This window comes from Elaeis guineensis, chromosome 5 (assembly GCF_000442705.2).
Source record: "Elaeis guineensis isolate ETL-2024a chromosome 5, EG11, whole genome shotgun sequence".
In the NCBI taxonomy this organism is placed as follows: domain Eukaryota; kingdom Viridiplantae; phylum Streptophyta; class Magnoliopsida; order Arecales; family Arecaceae; genus Elaeis; species Elaeis guineensis.
In genome coordinates this window covers 84244023-84261114 of record NC_025997.2, presented here as the reverse complement: position 1 = coordinate 84261114, position 17092 = coordinate 84244023, and positions in this window count along the sequence as shown.

Genomic DNA, 17092 nt, shown 5'->3' with positions numbered 1-17092 from the left:
GATGTGCAGAGCAAGAGGAAGAAAGATCGAACGGCAAAAGGAAGAACAAAAAGAGGAAGGAGTTCCGAGACTAACCTAAGCGATTCGGAGAGGTGCGAAGGTGCAGAAATGGAGACGGCTCAAGGAACGCCTAAGGCTGGAAAGGGCGCTGAGAAAAATTGGAGTTCTCAGGGAGAAGAAGGGTGCCAGAACGAGACTGTCGGATAGAGCGGGACTCTTGGGGGAGGAGTGCGGGTTTAAATAGACCTCAGGATCCAGCATAATGATGATTGCGAATTCCCTCTGACCGGTCTCTTTTCGCCGCGTGTCCCACTCACCACAGCGGGCGGTTAAAAAGTGGCAGACGGCTGACAGAGCCTTTATTGCACCACGCCTTGAGCACCGTTCTGCTGTAGGTTCCAAAAGAGCCTCTTCGGATCATCTCGATTTGAAAAGACTCCAGCGCACACGCATTGAATGCCAAGATATCTGAGGACGATTGCACGCGGGCATTAAGGGAGCAACTTCGACTGTGAAAATCTCTCTGTACTTCCTTCATTCGAAATTCAAACTCGAAAGTAGGGAGACTAGTGTTAGGTATAAAATACCCTCAGTCGAAGTTCTTAACAGGATTGACCCTCCCAAGACTCCTCCGGCTTTTGACTACGGATGGTATCTCTCCGGACCTCTCCAACAGCCGGATTTCCACAGTGCTGATTGAATTCCCCCGACGGACGAACTCCCACTGCACCACCCGAACTCCTTCAACATGAGTTTCTCCAGTCATCTATTAAGCCACCCCAAGTGCTCACTGAGCTCCGCCACCAGCCGACCTTCTACGACTATCAGCTATTCTCCGAATCCCTTCCAGACTTCTTCCAGCCAGGTTCAACTCCAATCCGAACTACCCCAGACTTCGTCAATGGCTAAACTTCACCAACGGCAGATTCCTACAACTACCAGACTTCGCCCGGACTCCTACGGGAGCCGGACCTCACCCCTAACTCTGGTTGCAGGAAGACTCTGGCTAGACTCCTACGGGAGCCGAACTTCGTCCCCCATCCTCGACTGTTGGAAGGCTTCGCCCGGACTCCTACGGGAGCCGGGCTCCGCCCTCGACCTCAACTGGTGGTAAACTTCGTCCGGACTCCTAAGGGAGCCGGACTTCACCCCTGACTTTAATTGCAGGAAGACTCTGCCCGAACTCCTACAGGAGCCGGACCTCATCTCCGACTCCGACCGCAGGAAGACTCTGCCCGGACTCTTACGGGAGCCAGACTTCGTCCCCAACCTCAACTGCTGGAAGGCTTCACCCGGACTCCTACGGGAGCCGGGCACCATCCTCGACCTCGACTGCTGGTAAGCTTCGTCCGGACTCCTAAGGGAGCCGGACTTCGCCCCTGACTTTAACTGCAGGAAGACTCTGCCCAGACTCTTACGGGAGCCGGACCTCATCTCCGACTCCGACCGCAGGAAGACTCTGCCCGGACTCCTACGGGAGCCGGACCTCATCTTCGACTTCGACCGTAGGAAGACTCTGCCCGGACTCCTACGGGAGCCAGACTTCATCCCCAACCTCAACTGATGGAAGGCTTCGCCCAGACTCCTACGGGAGCCGGGCACCATCCTCGACCTCGACTGCTGGTAAGCTTCATCCGGACTCCTAAGGGTGCGGAACTTCGCCCCTGACTTTAACTGCAGGAAGACTCTGCCCGGACTCCTACGGGAGCCAGACCTCATCTCCGACTCCGGCCGCAGGAAGACTCTGCCCGGACTCCTACGGGAGCCAGACTTCGTCCCCCAACCTCGACTACTGGAAGGCTTCGCCCGGACTCCTACGGGAGCCGGGCTCCGCCCTCGACCTCGACTGCTGGTAGACTTTGTCCGGACTCCTAAGGGAGCCAGACTTCGCACCTGACTTTAATTGCAAGAAGACTCTGTCCGGACTCCTACGGGAGCCAGACCTCGTCTCTGACTCCGGCCGCAGGAAGACTCTGCCCGGACTCCTACGGGAGCCAGACCTCGTCTCTGACTCCGACCGCAGGAAGACTCTGCCCAGACTCCTACGGGAGCCGGACTTCATCCCCAACCTCAACTGCTGGAAGGCTTCGCCCGGACTCCTACGGGAGCCGGGCACCATCCTCAACCTTGACTGCTGGTAAGCTTCGTCCGGACTCCTAAGGGAGCTGGACTTCGCCCCTGACTTTAATTGCAGGAAGACTCTGCCCGGACTCCTATGGGAGCCAGATCTCATCTCCGACTCCGGCTGCAAGAAGACTCTACCCGGACTCCTACGGGAGCCGGACCTCATCTCCAACTCCGACCGCAGGAAGACTCTGCCCGGACTCCTACGGGAGCCGGACTTCGTCCCCAACCTCAACTGCTGGAAGGCTTCGCCCAGACTCCTACGGGAGCCGGGCACCATCCTCAACCTCGACTGCTGGTAAGCTTCGTCCGGACTCCTAAGGGAGCCAGACTTCGCCCCTGACTTTAATTACAGGTAGACTTCGCCCGGACTCCTATGGGGGCCGGACCTCATCCCCAACTCTGGTTGCAGGAAGACTCCGCCCGGACTCCTACGGGAGCCAGATCTCGTCTCCATCTCCGGCTGCAGGAAGACTCCGCCCGGACTCCTACGGGAGCCGGACCTCATCCCTAGCTCCGACTGTAGGGAGACTTCGTCCGGACTCTTACGGGAGCCGAACTCCGCCTGCGACTCCAATTACAGGTAGACTTCGTCTGGACTCCTAAGGGAGCCAGACTTCGCCCCTAACTCCAATTGCAGGTAGACTCAGCCCGGACTCCTACGGGAGCCGGACCTCATCCCCGACTCCGGCTGAAGGCTGACTTCGCCCGAACTTCTACGAAAGCCGGGCTCTGCCCACGACTTCAATCACAGGTAGTCCTCGTCCGGACTCCTACGAGAGCCAGACTTAGAGCTCCTGTTGCAAGAGACCCACTCTGAGTCACCACTACAAACAAACTACTTCAAGTCTCTACCACACGTGGCCTTGACCGAGACTCCTCGGCAAATGATTCCCATCCGGGCTCCTACGGAGATCGGACCCTAACCAAACTTCGACCGACAGGCCTGGGCCCCTTGGCAGGCCGCAGTGACGGCCACGACTCTGCTCCGCTTCCTGCGATGGATTTCGTATGGCTCCATCACTCCCTGACAGGCTGTAGTAACGACCACGACTCTGCTCCGCTCCCTGCGATGGATTTCGTGTGGCTCCATCACTCCCTGACAGGCTGCAGTAACTGCCACGACTCTGCTCCACTTTCCACGATGGATGCCATGCAGTCTCTCTACCCTCTGGCAAGTAGCGACAACAGACGCCGCTCCACTACCTACAACAGGCTCCACGTGGTAGGCCATAGTAATGGCCACGGTCCCCCTCCACTACTCCTCGTAACAGACCCCTCCTGGCCCCGAACGGTGCACTGACAGGCGGTTACAAATGTCGCCATCAATCCGTTGCCCCCTCCACCTATAAAAGGGGGACCCCAGATACGTTATTCTCTAAGCTCTCATTTTCTACCTAGAAACTCTGCTAAAATTTTCGTTCGAGTGCTCCATTCTTGTTGTGGCAGAGAACTGACTTGAGCGTCGGAGTGTCTTGCCGGAGCAACCCCACCTCTGGTTTAGACTTCCTTTGTAGGTCCCAGTGGTGACCGCGACTCCCTCGACTCTAGCTTCTCCGACGCAGGTAGATTTTTGCACCAACAACTATGATGAATCATTTTCTCCTGTGACAATGCTCAAATCTATTTGGATTATGCTTGCAATAGTGGTACACATGGACTATGAAATCTGACAAATAGATGTGAAAATAGCTTTTCTAAATAGAGAGCTGGAAGAAGAGGTGTATATGATATAGCCTGAAGGTTTCACATCCACAGATAAGTCCAAAGTGTGCAAGCTTCAGAGATCCATCTATGGATTGAAGCAAGCATCTAGGAGTTGGAACATGCATTTTGATAAAGTTATCAGAACGTATGGCTTCGTTAGGAATGGAGAAAAACTCTGCATTTATAAATGGATAAATGACTCTGTGGTTGTATTCCTCATACTGTATGTGGATGATATTTTCTTAATCGAAAATGACATCCCTACATTACAAGAAATAAAAGTCTGACTATCATCTCAGTTTTCTATAAAGGACTTGGAAGAAGTATCTTACATTCTAGGGATAAAGATCTATAGAGATAGATCGAAAATGTTGTTTGGATTGTCCCAGTCCACATATATAGATACCGTGTTGAAGCGATTCAGCATGGAGAATTTCAGGAAAAACTATCTCCCAATAGGTCATAAAATTTTTCTCTCGAAGAGGGATTGTCTGACAACTCCTCAAGAGAGAAAGCATATGAGTAGAGTTTCATATGCTTCGACAGTGGGTTCTATAATGTACGCTATGACATGTACAAGACCAGATGTAGCATACTCACTAGGGATAGTGAGTAGATATCAATCTGATCTAGGAGAGAACCACTGGAAGGTCGTAAAGATCATTCTTAAATATTTAAGAAGTACTAAGGACTAGTGGCTTGTATATGGTGAAACTGACTTGAAACTAGTGGGGTTCACCAATTTCAGCTTTCAGTCAGACCATGATGATAGCAAGAATATGTCGGATTATATTTTTATCCTAAACGATAGAGCAATCTATTGAAAAAATTTTAAGCAGCACACCGTGGCTGACTCTATTTGCGAGGTAGAATATATCGCAGCATCTGATGCTACGAAGGAAGTTGTATGATCATGAAAGTTCATCGATGAGATCAGAGTGACACCCTCCGTTGATGGTCCTATCCTATTATACTGTGACAGTACTGAAATCATTGCTCAAGCCAAAGAGCCAAAGTTCCATCAATGCACCAAGCATATTCTGTGCCACTACTATCTTATCTGGGAGATTGTGGATCGAAGTGATGTCGACCTTCAGAAGATCGACAGAAAGAAGAACCTAGTTGACCCATTTATTAAAGCTCTTAGAATCAAGAAGTTCGATGATCATAAGTCGAAGATAGGTATTCGATACTGTATTGATTAGCTTTAATCCAAGCAAGAGTTGTTGGAAAATTTTTCCAAAGTCAATCATCAGTATGTTGATGATTGTGCTCATAATTATAATTATATATAAATTTTTATTAATAAAATTATTTGACTTTTTCATCACAAATTCATCCATCTTATTTAAACTCTTGTGTTGTTATGAAATCCTTAGGACTATAATTAATCGATAAAGGAAGATTTATCGTTGAGTCTTTAAAAATATTTATGACCAAATGATATGCTGTTAATAGGATGATAGCAATATTGAGTATAGATCATTGCATGCCATATAAGTTGGTTATCCTCTTAACCAAAGAGTGTAGAGATACTGATATAGCATACAGATGGAATATAGAAGTACATTCACATCGAACGTGACCATTTATCGAGCACTCTGCTGTTAAGAGTAACTCGTGAAGCGTATGGATATAAGTGTCCCTTAAATCTGAGATCACCATGGTGACTTATAAGTAATTTACTATACTTTAGTATCAAACTATCTGAGTTTCTAATTCAGTGATGGAAGGATACTGGGTGCAGTCAAATACTTATCAAGTTGGTGTGTGAGTCAAGATAGAATTGACCCCTCTGAATTAGTAGGAGATTGCATCAGTATATTTCAATTTATAAAATCTTAGCTAGGATAATCTATGTGATAGATTTGAAAGATTGAAATATAATGTGGTTGACTATATTAGGGTTGATAGTCAAATCTTAGGTCACCTTGAGCATTAGGGTCAAAGGGATGAATTATACGGTAATCATACGCCAGTAGGTTCTAGAATGTTGCTTTACAATCTTTCGACCTATCCGGATGTCGGGTCCCATTACTAGATGGTTACATCGATGGGTATAAAAAATTATTTCTATATTATTGACTTAGGTTCGGACCTATGGGGTCACACATATTAGAAAATTCGATCAGATCTGATAGCTGAAGAGTCCAATTGGATAGTGACTCTAGTAAAGAATCCCACAAGGATTGAAACTTTGGAGGAGAGTCCCACTGGACTGGAGCTCTACTATTAATGAAGAATTAATTAGGAATTAGATTATTAATTGACTCAATTTGATTGAGTAAAGAGTTTTGAATCAAGTCCAATTGAATTGGATTCGGTTTGATTTAGATTAGATTTGATTTGATCAAGCCTGATTGCAAGGGAAATTTGATCCTGATTCGATCATGACTTGGGCTCAGCTAATTCCTAATTGGGTTAGAAATTTATTGGAATAATTAAGCTTCTAATTAGATTAGATTCATTTCTAATATTGGGTTTAAACTAGATTTGATTTGATTCAGAATTAATTCAGAAATGAAGAGTCCAAGCCAACAGGGACTCTGTCTCTTTATCCTTGCACCACCCCTGGACCCATGCCCTGATCTCAATGCCAAATTGGATTTGGCTTGAGGTTTTTGGCATCAAGAGAGAGAGCTCAATAAGGGTGGGTGACAAAGCATGATGAGTCATGATCCTATCTCTTGCCTAATTTGAATGCGATTCGAATTAGAGATAAGGAGAAAGAAAGGAAAGAGATTTTTCAAACAAGAAAAGAGAGGAGGCTCCAATTGAATTTTTCTATTTTTCTTTGAGGAGTTTTTGGGTGTGAGAGACTCCTAGTTCCTTCCTCATGCCAACTCTCAATTTTGAAAATTTTTTGGGATGCCAAAAGGTGTTTGGCGTGGACTCTTTGGCACCCTCTCCCTTGGATCAAAATCCTAGCCCTTGTCTATTTAAAGGGGGCTCCAATCTTGGATGCCCCATCTTGGTTCCTCTTGCTAGTTTATTTTTTCTCCAGAGCTCCTTCTCTTCTCCTCTCCCTCCTTCAGATATTCTCTTCCTTTAGTGTGTCCAAGACTTTTGAAGAAGAAGGAAGAAATCAGCCTCGAAGATCCTTGCAAGCTAGCACTTTCAAGGAGCCTGATCTACACCGGTCTTCGTGTGGATGTTCTATAGAGGTCAGATGACTTTGTGTGGCTGCAAGTAATTAGAAGGAGTATCTATCCAAGTGTTGGGCTAGTTGAGATCAATAGTTTTTAGTTTAATAATGGTTTCTAAATTTCTTTGATCGGTTTTGTTAGATCTAACTGTTAGGTCTAGAATTGTAGCATCGATCAGATCGATGAAAGTTTTATTTTCAGATCTTATGTACATGTTAAATCATATTATATGTCTTGATATGGTAGTCTAGATTAGATCTTATACATATAATTTAGATTAAATTATTTAATCTTATAGTTATTTGCTTAAAATTTTTGAAATTGCATGCATAATACTGCTGTATCCTTCCTTCACTGAGTCGATAGCATAGGAACTATTTTCTATACTATTCGAAGTTATCATCTAGCAATGGTTTTCGATGTCCAGATAGATTGAATGTTTGTAAGATATCACTCAAGAATCAAAGAATATGGTTACCATATAATTCATCCCTTTGACCTTGAATGCTCATGGTGACCTAGGGTTTAACGTCAACCTTAGATTAGTCATCCACATTGTATTTTAATCCTTTTTAAATCTTGTGATCTATCACATGGATTGTCCTGACTGAGGTCTTACTCACTTGAAACATAATGATGCATCCACTACTAAAATTCAGAGGGGTCAATCCTATCTTGATCTACACATTGACTACCACAAGTACTTGACTGTGCTCAGAAATCTTCCATCATTGAATTAAAAATTTAAGTAGTTCGGCACTAAAGCCTAGTGAGTTGCTTGCAAGTCACCATAGTGATCTTAGGTCTGAGGGGCAATTATGTCTATTTCTTCATTAGCTCTTAATAGTAGAGTGCTCCACAAGTGAGTCACTTGTTTAGGACGATGTACTCCTATATCTCATATGTATGCCATACCAGTATCTCTATACTCCTTGATTACGAAAACAACCAATCTATATTACACACAACAATCTACACTTGATAAATGTCATTGTCCTTTAATGATATATCATTTGGTTGCGAACATGTTTAAGAACTATTCGATAAATCCTCTTTTATCTATTTTCTTATAGTTCTAGGAACTTCATCACAACACCAGAGTTCTAATAAGGAAGATGCACACTTTAAGATGAATTATATCAAAAACTTTTATTATTTCATAATTTATACATAAATTACAAAGAGCACAATGGTCTAACAATTGGCTTTAGGACATATTCTCTAATAACTCCCACTTGGACTAAAGTCAATCGGTATAGTATCTAATATCCATCTTTCATTTGAGTTCAATGAACATTTTGATTTTGAAGGCTTTTGCAAATAAGTCAGCCAAATTCTCCTTTCCATCGATCTTTCGAAGATCGATGTCACCTCGATTTATGATCTCTCGTACAAGATGATAGCGATGCAGAGTGTGTTTAGTTTTCTGGTGGGACAACTATTCATTAGTTTGAGCTATGGCTCCAATACTGTCAATACAGCATGACTGAACCATCGATTGAGGGTGCCATTCCATGCTCGCTAATGAACTTTCCATAATTAAACTACTTTCTTTGCAACATCGAATGCCGCAATGTACTCCGTCATATATCAGCTATGGTATGCTGTTGGAAATTTTTTTAGCAGATCGCTCCTCCATACAAGGTAAATGCATAATTCCGACATACTTTGCCATCATCATGATCTGACTGAAACTGGAATCAATTATCCTACAAGTTTTAAGTTAGTGTCTCCATAGATTAGCCATTGATCATTTTAATATTTTTCAAATACTTAAGGATCGTTTCTATAATTTTTCAATGATTCTTATCTGGATCAGACTGGTACTTACTTACTACCCCTAGTAAGTGTGCCATATTCGACCTCATATATATCATCGCGTATATGATAGATCCCACTATCAAAGCATATGAGATGCTATTCATATGCTCTCTCTCTTGTAAAGTTGTTGGACAATTCTTCTTAGAGAGAGTAATTCTATGGTTTATAGGAAGATAGTCTTTCTTAAAATTTTTCATGCTGAACCATTTCAGCATGATATCTATGTGCTTGGATTGAGACAATCTAAGTAACCTTTTAGATCTATCCCTATATAACTTTATCTCTAGAATGTAGGATGCTTCTCTCAAATTCTTCATAGAGAACTGTGATGATAGCCATAGCTTTATACTTTATAAAGCAGAAACATCATTTTCTATTAACAGTATGTCATCCACATACAGTACAAGGAAGATGACTTCAAAACCATTAGTTCACATATATACATATATATATAAGGTTCTTCTTCATTCCTAATGAAGCCATACATTTTGATCTTATCAAAATGCATGTTCCAACTCTGAGAGCATTGCCGCAGGAGAAAATATCTCATCATAGTCAATACTATAACGTTGATGATGTTTCTTGACAACCAAACAAATTTTATAGATCTCCACCTTCCCATCTATTTCTTTTTTCCTTTTGAAAATCCATCTACACCCTATAGATTTTATCCCTTCGGATAGATCAATTAGTATTCATACACTAATGATCTTTATGGACTCCATCTAGAATTTTATAGTATCAAGTCACTTGTCAGAGTTGGATCTCTGCATGGCATCGATGTAGGTGATCAGACCCTCATTGTTCTCATATAGTTCAATAGGATCACCATTCTAGACCAAGAAACCGTAGTATCTATCTGGCTGATGCAGTACTTTACCTGATCTCCTTAAAGATGCCTCAATAATAGGCTCTGGATTTGATCTCATCAAATCTAATTCTGTATTTTCACTTGTCTGTATCAATTTTTCTACTTGTCAAACTTCTTCAAGTTCAATCTTAGTGACATCAATTCCTTCTATAAAGAATTTTTTTTTTAAAAAAGAATGCCTATTGTTGACGAACACTTTTTATTCTTCAGCATGATAGAAGTAGTATGCCCTAGACTCCTTAGGGTACTCTACAATTAAGCACTTATTGGATCGGAGTCCAAGCTTATCGATCTATAAATATTTTACATAAATTGAATAACTCCAAATCCTAAGATAAGAGGATATCGGTCTATGCCCAGTCCATATCTCATATAGAGTTTTTGTGATCGATTTATTTGAAACGTTGTTCAGAACATTGTATGCAGTCTAAATGGCATAACCCCAAAAAGAGATCGATAGACTTGCAAACCCCATCATGGATCGAACCATGTCTAACAGAGTTTGATTCCTCCTCCCAGAAGGTGTCCATTACGAGAGAAGCTCATTCTCTTCTAGATATATCAAAAATTTATTAGAAAAGTATTCACCTCCTCGATCAGATCGAAGAGTTCTAATACTCTTTCTAATTTATTTTTCTACTTTATTATGGAATCATTTGAACATTTCAAATGATTCAGATTTGTATTTTATAAGGTAGACGTACCCATACCTCGATAGATCGTCGGTAGATATAATGAAGTAATAGTATCCTCCTTTGGTGCTTATGTTCACAGGTCCACATACATCACTATGTACTAGACCTAGAACATCATGGGCTCGATCATCCATTCTAGTAAAGGGTGACTTGATCATCTTCTAAGAAGATAGGACTCACAGATCGACAATGATTCACAATCATCGATATTGAGAACTTTCTCTTTGGTTGATCTGTTTATCCTATTCTCATTTATACGACTGAGCCTACAATACCATTGATAGACATCTGTGACATTATCTATTCTAGGATGTTTGTTTAATGTGTATATTATACTAACAAGCTATGATAATACATAAATGCCACCTTTTAATTATCCATGCATAATTGTGACACCATTTATAATGGTATCATAATTTTTTTTTTATTAAAAAATTATAACCGTTCTTGACCAAAAAGGCCTATAGAAATAATATTTATAAGAAAAGATGGATAATAATGACAATCATCTAAAATAATGATATTTGAATTGAGAACAAGCTGAACATTTTCTATAGCTAGAATTGGAACAGTTCTTCCATCTACAACATTCAAAAATCATTCACTCTTTTCAAATTTTCTACTAACCCAAAGTTCCTACAATGAATTGCAAATATGAATTAGACTTCCGATATCTAATACCCAGATAGAAGCATCACAACATAGAAATGATAAGATGTTATCATATAAGTACCTTGTCCCGCAACCCTTTGCTGATTTCTCTTTCTAGACTTGTTCGAATCAAGAAAAACTAGACATAAAGAATAATTTTTCTTTCAGTCCCCAGCTTCTTGCAAAAGAAGCATTTTGTCTGCCTCTGATCTGCCTTAGACTGATTAGATCGATTGGGCTTAGATGCTCTAGCACAATACTACTGCACCATACTTGTCTTTCCTCTCATAGAGGACCGATCTCCTATTGAGGATAAATCCTCAAGTGTGTCAAAGGACTTGTTCAACCTTTGAACCATTTCGTTTGGCTTAGTATCAGTGAATTTACAACTAAATTCATCACTCATAATAGCCCTCATTATGCAACATACTATTGTACAGTCATTAAGTCACTTCTGATAAATGTCTCTAATTATCATATCTACATTGGGAATCAATATTTCAGGTGCAGGATCCATAATCATATATAGAATCCTTTCATGCTTGAGAACTATCCTCAACTTTCGATATCAATTATCGAAATTTGATCCTATAAGCTTGTCACTGTCCAACAGTGAACGGAGTGACAAATTACTAGCCATCATCGAAAGAAAAATATTAAGACCTATTAGTATATAAATTATTTAATCTTAAAGACTTGGACTTTAGTCTAAAGGTCCTCTCACTATTTTATATGAATTGGTTGCCTCTGCTTTCAATTCGAAGAATTATCTTAATTTCTTAGTGGGTACTAGAATCCACACAGACTGCACATAAGCCTGACTTTGGTCAGCCAATCTCTGTACATTTATGAATAGGTTTTTAACTAATTATTTTTTTAAATAATTTTTAGTAATTAATTTTATCTCAAATTTTATTTCAGTAGGCTAGGGTCTCCACTAAAAGTTTTGGTTAGGTCCAACTATTAACATGACTATGCTCAGCCCATCTAACCAACAAACGATCAGACCCAACTTTGATTGGCCAACCTAACCACCCATCAGAAAGACACAACTGAGTTATCATATTATGAATGATAATTCCAATAGTAGATAAGCACCAAGCTTTTGGGCTTCCAATGATTATCAGACTAATGGATCCATTATCATCCAACTTAATGGGAGGCTATGATTTAGTTATCCCCATAACTAGCTTATTTTAAGAACCTAATAATTTAGAAGATTTGATTACATGATTTGAGAAGTAATTGACTAACGAATCTTAAAACCTCCTACTAACTTTACCAAGTCACGAAAAAAGAACTAAACAAGCTGGTCCATTTGACTGGTGAGTCTAAATCCTCCCACTGACTTTATCAAGTCATGAAGAGGACTAGAGATAAATTGGTCCAAAGGCATCTAAATCAGTCGAACTGATTTAATGATTTGAGAATAAGAGAAGAGATCAGCCAGCAGTCAAAAGTCCTCCTACTGACTTCACCAAGTTATTGAATTGGACTAGAGACAAGTCTGATCTAGAGACACCTAAATCAATCACACTGATTTACCTTAATGGCATGGATCAGTTCTAATCAATTAGTGAACTAATCAAAACTTAATTTTTCAAATTGGCTAGATAAGTAAGATCGGTGGGAGGGTCTGCCTTGGCTTGCCTCAAACACCATCAAAATGGCCAGAAAAGTGGACTGTCAATTAAAAATCATCGATCATATTGCCAGACTATTCTTAGACATCAATTGGTTGATTAGTTTCAATTCGATTAACCAAAAGACTCGGGCTAAATCATTGAGCCATGATCCGATCTATTTGGTATGGTCAAAAATCTGGATTTGATCAAGCTACAACTATTGAAATTGATCTAAAAAAATTTTGATCTAATCTAATTCAATTCTTGATTAGATTTAATCAATTTCTCTAATTAGTCTATATTTATTTCTAACCTTAAGTCTAACTCAGTTAGAAGATTTGATTCGTGCTAACCCATTGCCCATCAATTTATAAGGTATCTTAAGATCTTCTATTCTCAAATTTGGATTACTTAATTCTAAATTAAATATGTAAAATATATGTTTCAATTTGTAGAACTATTCTACTAGGGTTTCAAGTGTAGCATACATCATATATCATACAATTTTCAGATCCTAAAATTTAATTTTTAGATCTATGTTTAACAATTAAACATGCATAAATCTGATCTAAATATCATATATACATCATATATATCATGATAACTTTTAGATCATGACTAATTACATCATATGTAATATGAAATTCAGATCTTAAAGTCAATTTTTATATCTAAATTTTATTAAAATTATAATTAATCATAAATTATTTTAGATCTAATCGAAACATATTCATGATTAAAATAATTTTAAATTTTTTTCACTATTCTTCTTCATGAGATTTGATCATAATGGCATCCCTATACATCATAAGAGAACTCATCAAATGGGCAAGAGAGAGACTCAATCCCTGCTTCCTCTTATGATCAGATGGCTTAGTGATCATCTCAATTCGAGTACTGAACTACTAAGATTAGGAATCTAATTTTTAAAATTAGTTGCATCTATATGTACATTATCTAACAATCTACATGTATGATATGCAGAAAAATTCAGGCGTGCACTTATGAACATGATCATATCATTCATATTTTTCATCTAATTTAATCAGATCAATGTATCATATACATATTTCAAATTTGAAACTAAATTTATACAGCATATAAAATATTCAATTTAAATCTAAAATTATATAGAAAAATAATTCAAACATACACATGAATCATAGAAATAAAATTCTGGTTAGACCCAATTTGATGTCATGCAAAATTTTGCTTAAAACTAGATCTAAAAATCTATCAAAATAGATTCAATTCAGATCTTGATTAAGTCTAACTTTCAATCTAAAATAACATCACAAAAATTTTATTAAAATAAATTTAAAATAAATTTTAATTTAATTATTATTTCAACAAAAATTTGTATTAAGAAAATTTTGTTATAATAGATTTATAACAACTTTCAATCAACCATTGATTTAATTCTTGAAATCTTTGTCAAAACCAGACCATAAATTTTATATTAATAGGTCTAAATCAGATTTAATATATAACATAAAAATTTGATCATATATCATATATATATACATATCAAAAAAATTAATCCATGCATTTATGCACCAACTTTGCTCTGATACCAATTGATAGAAAAATTTATCCGATCTGATTAGATCGTTAGGATGCATCTGAAAAATTTTTCTATTCTAAGGATTATATAACAATTATGGGTTACCTTGTTCATAGTGGAATAGGGATCAAAATCCTTAAAAAAAATTGAATCTGATGCCTCATGAGGTCTAAATGCACAGACCTTCTACTTCGCGTGCACACCAAGCTCCGTAGGGAAGAGGATGAAGGAGAAACAGGGAGTTCAAAGCATGTATTTTTAAAATTTTTTACAACAGAAGATAAAAGATTAAATACTTTAATCTTCTATACATACTTTAAATTAGATCTAAACTATCTTTAAGGATCTATGACATAAAAATTTTGCATACGAAAATTTGATGTAAATAAAAACTACATCGATCACATCGATACCCTGAATCAGATCTAATTATTAGATCTCATAGATTGAGTTCAAAACTCATTACCTTTGTATGGATTGATAATCTTTGTTGCTGATAGGTATGGTATGAGGCTCTTCCTGATATCGAACAGCTGCATAGATCGTTCGACCTCTATAGGTCATCCACTCGAAGTTCTGATCGAATCGTCCTTCTTGAGAGTGCTAGCTCACATCGAAGGCTCTAGATGGCTGATTGACACTCTTTTCTTTGGATCACCCAGACTCTTCTAGATCAGAAAATAAATCTTTATGAGGAGGTGGTGGTGAAGGAGATTGAAACAAGACTCTCTTGTATTTTTTATCTCACACAAAAGGCTAGAGTCGAAACCCTAGAACCCACCCTAGATCGCACGCCCAAGAAGAAGATTTCTTCCTTAATTTCTCACACACAAAAGCCTAACCCCTCTCTGATTTTGTATGCCCACTCTCTAATATTTCTCATGCCAAAAAACTAATCTCATGAGGTGCACAAAAACAACCCTTCTTAAGGTGGCGTCCCATCAAAGATAAGGATAAATTTGGGTAGTTTGGTTCAAGTACAAACGATGGTTGATCCTTATCACTAATTCAAATAAAATTTGAATCAAATTTGAACCAAACTTTATCCTTATCTTAAGAACTCAGAGAGTGGGTGACAACCATCAGAATGGTGCAAAAAAAAAAATCATGCAAAACCTATTTGTGCATGAGAGGAGTGGTCGGCATTTAGGGAAGAGTCCAACTAGTTTTGGACTCTAAGTTTAAATTTAAATTCAAACATTTTGAACTCAAAATTTAAACCAACCAAATCTTAATCCAAAAGGGATCAGAAATGGGCTTTAATCCTCTTCTGGGTGTGAGAAAAAATTCACACAAAAACTTTTCTCACGTGAAGAAAAGAAGGGCACAGAGAAAGGTGGCTCAAGGGATCAATCCAGTTCGAATTCGAATTCAATTTCTCATCCAATTAGATTCTTAACCTAACCAAATTAAGTTAGACCCAATTAGACCACTAAACCTAATCTAATTAGATAGTAAATAGTCTTGATTAAATCTTAATTAAATCAAAAAATAATCGAGCTTAAATTTTGATCAAATCAGGAATCGAACACCCTTAGCGATTAGGTCATCTTATAACCTAATCAGATCCAATCAAATTGAATCCAATTCAATTAGATTTAATCCAAATCTTAATATAATTAAGCTAATTAGCAATATAATTATTAATCAATCCTCCTACAATTTACTAACAATTAGTGAATTAATTTATTACAACTCTTACACAGGGTTAATCATTAATCGAGTTGACTATTATATCCTAGAATAATTCTTAATCGTCAATCAGCCACATGATCAATCAGAAATTTTTTTTGAGTATGAACCCATAGGTTCGAACCTAAGCTGATAGTATAAGAATAATCTTTTTATACCAATCAAAGTGACCATCTAACAATGATACCCAACATCTAGATAGGTCAAAAGATTGCAAAGTAATATTCAAGAACTTATTGGCATATGGTTACCGTATAATTTATCCTTTTGACCCAAATACTCTAGGTGATCTAAAATTTAACTATCAATCTTGATATGGTCATCCACATTGTATTTTAATTTTTCAAATCCATCATATGGATTACCCCGATCGAGGTTTTACTGAATTGAAACACACTGATATATTTTCCTACTTATTCAGAGGGGTCAATTCCATCTTGACTCGCACATCGACTTCGCAAGTACTTGACTGTGTCCAGAAATCTTTCATCAATGAATTAAAAATTCAGATAATTTGACACTAAAGCATAGTGAGTTGCTTGCAAGTCGTCGTAGTGATTTCAAATCGGAGGGACACTTATATCCATATCCTTCGCGAGCTACTCTTGACAGTAGAGTGCTTAGTAGTTGGTCATGTTTAGTGAGATGTACTCCTACATCTCACTTGCATGCCACGCCAGTGTCTTTATACTTTTTGGTTAAGAGGACAACCAACACACATGGTACACAATGATCTATACTTGATATAGCTATCATCTTAATAATAGTATATCATTTGGTCATAAAATAGGATTTAAAGACTAAATAATATATCCTCCTATATCGATTCAAATAGTCCTAAGGACTTCATCATAAAATAGGAGTTCAAATAAGATATACATAGAGTGATAGAAAAATTAAATAATATTTATTAATTTAATAATTTATATATAATTATAATGATTAGCACAACCATCAACAGGCTGACGATTGACTTTAGGACATAATTTCCAACAACTCCCACTTAGACTAAAGTCAATCAGTATAGTATTGTATATCCATCTTTGATTTATAATCTTCGAACTCTTTGACACCAAGAGCTTTAGTAAATGGGTCGGTCAGGTTCTCTTTTTTATCGATCTTCTGAAGCTCAATATCACTTCGATCCACGACATCCCGAACCAGATGATAGCGATGCAGAATGTACTTGATCCACT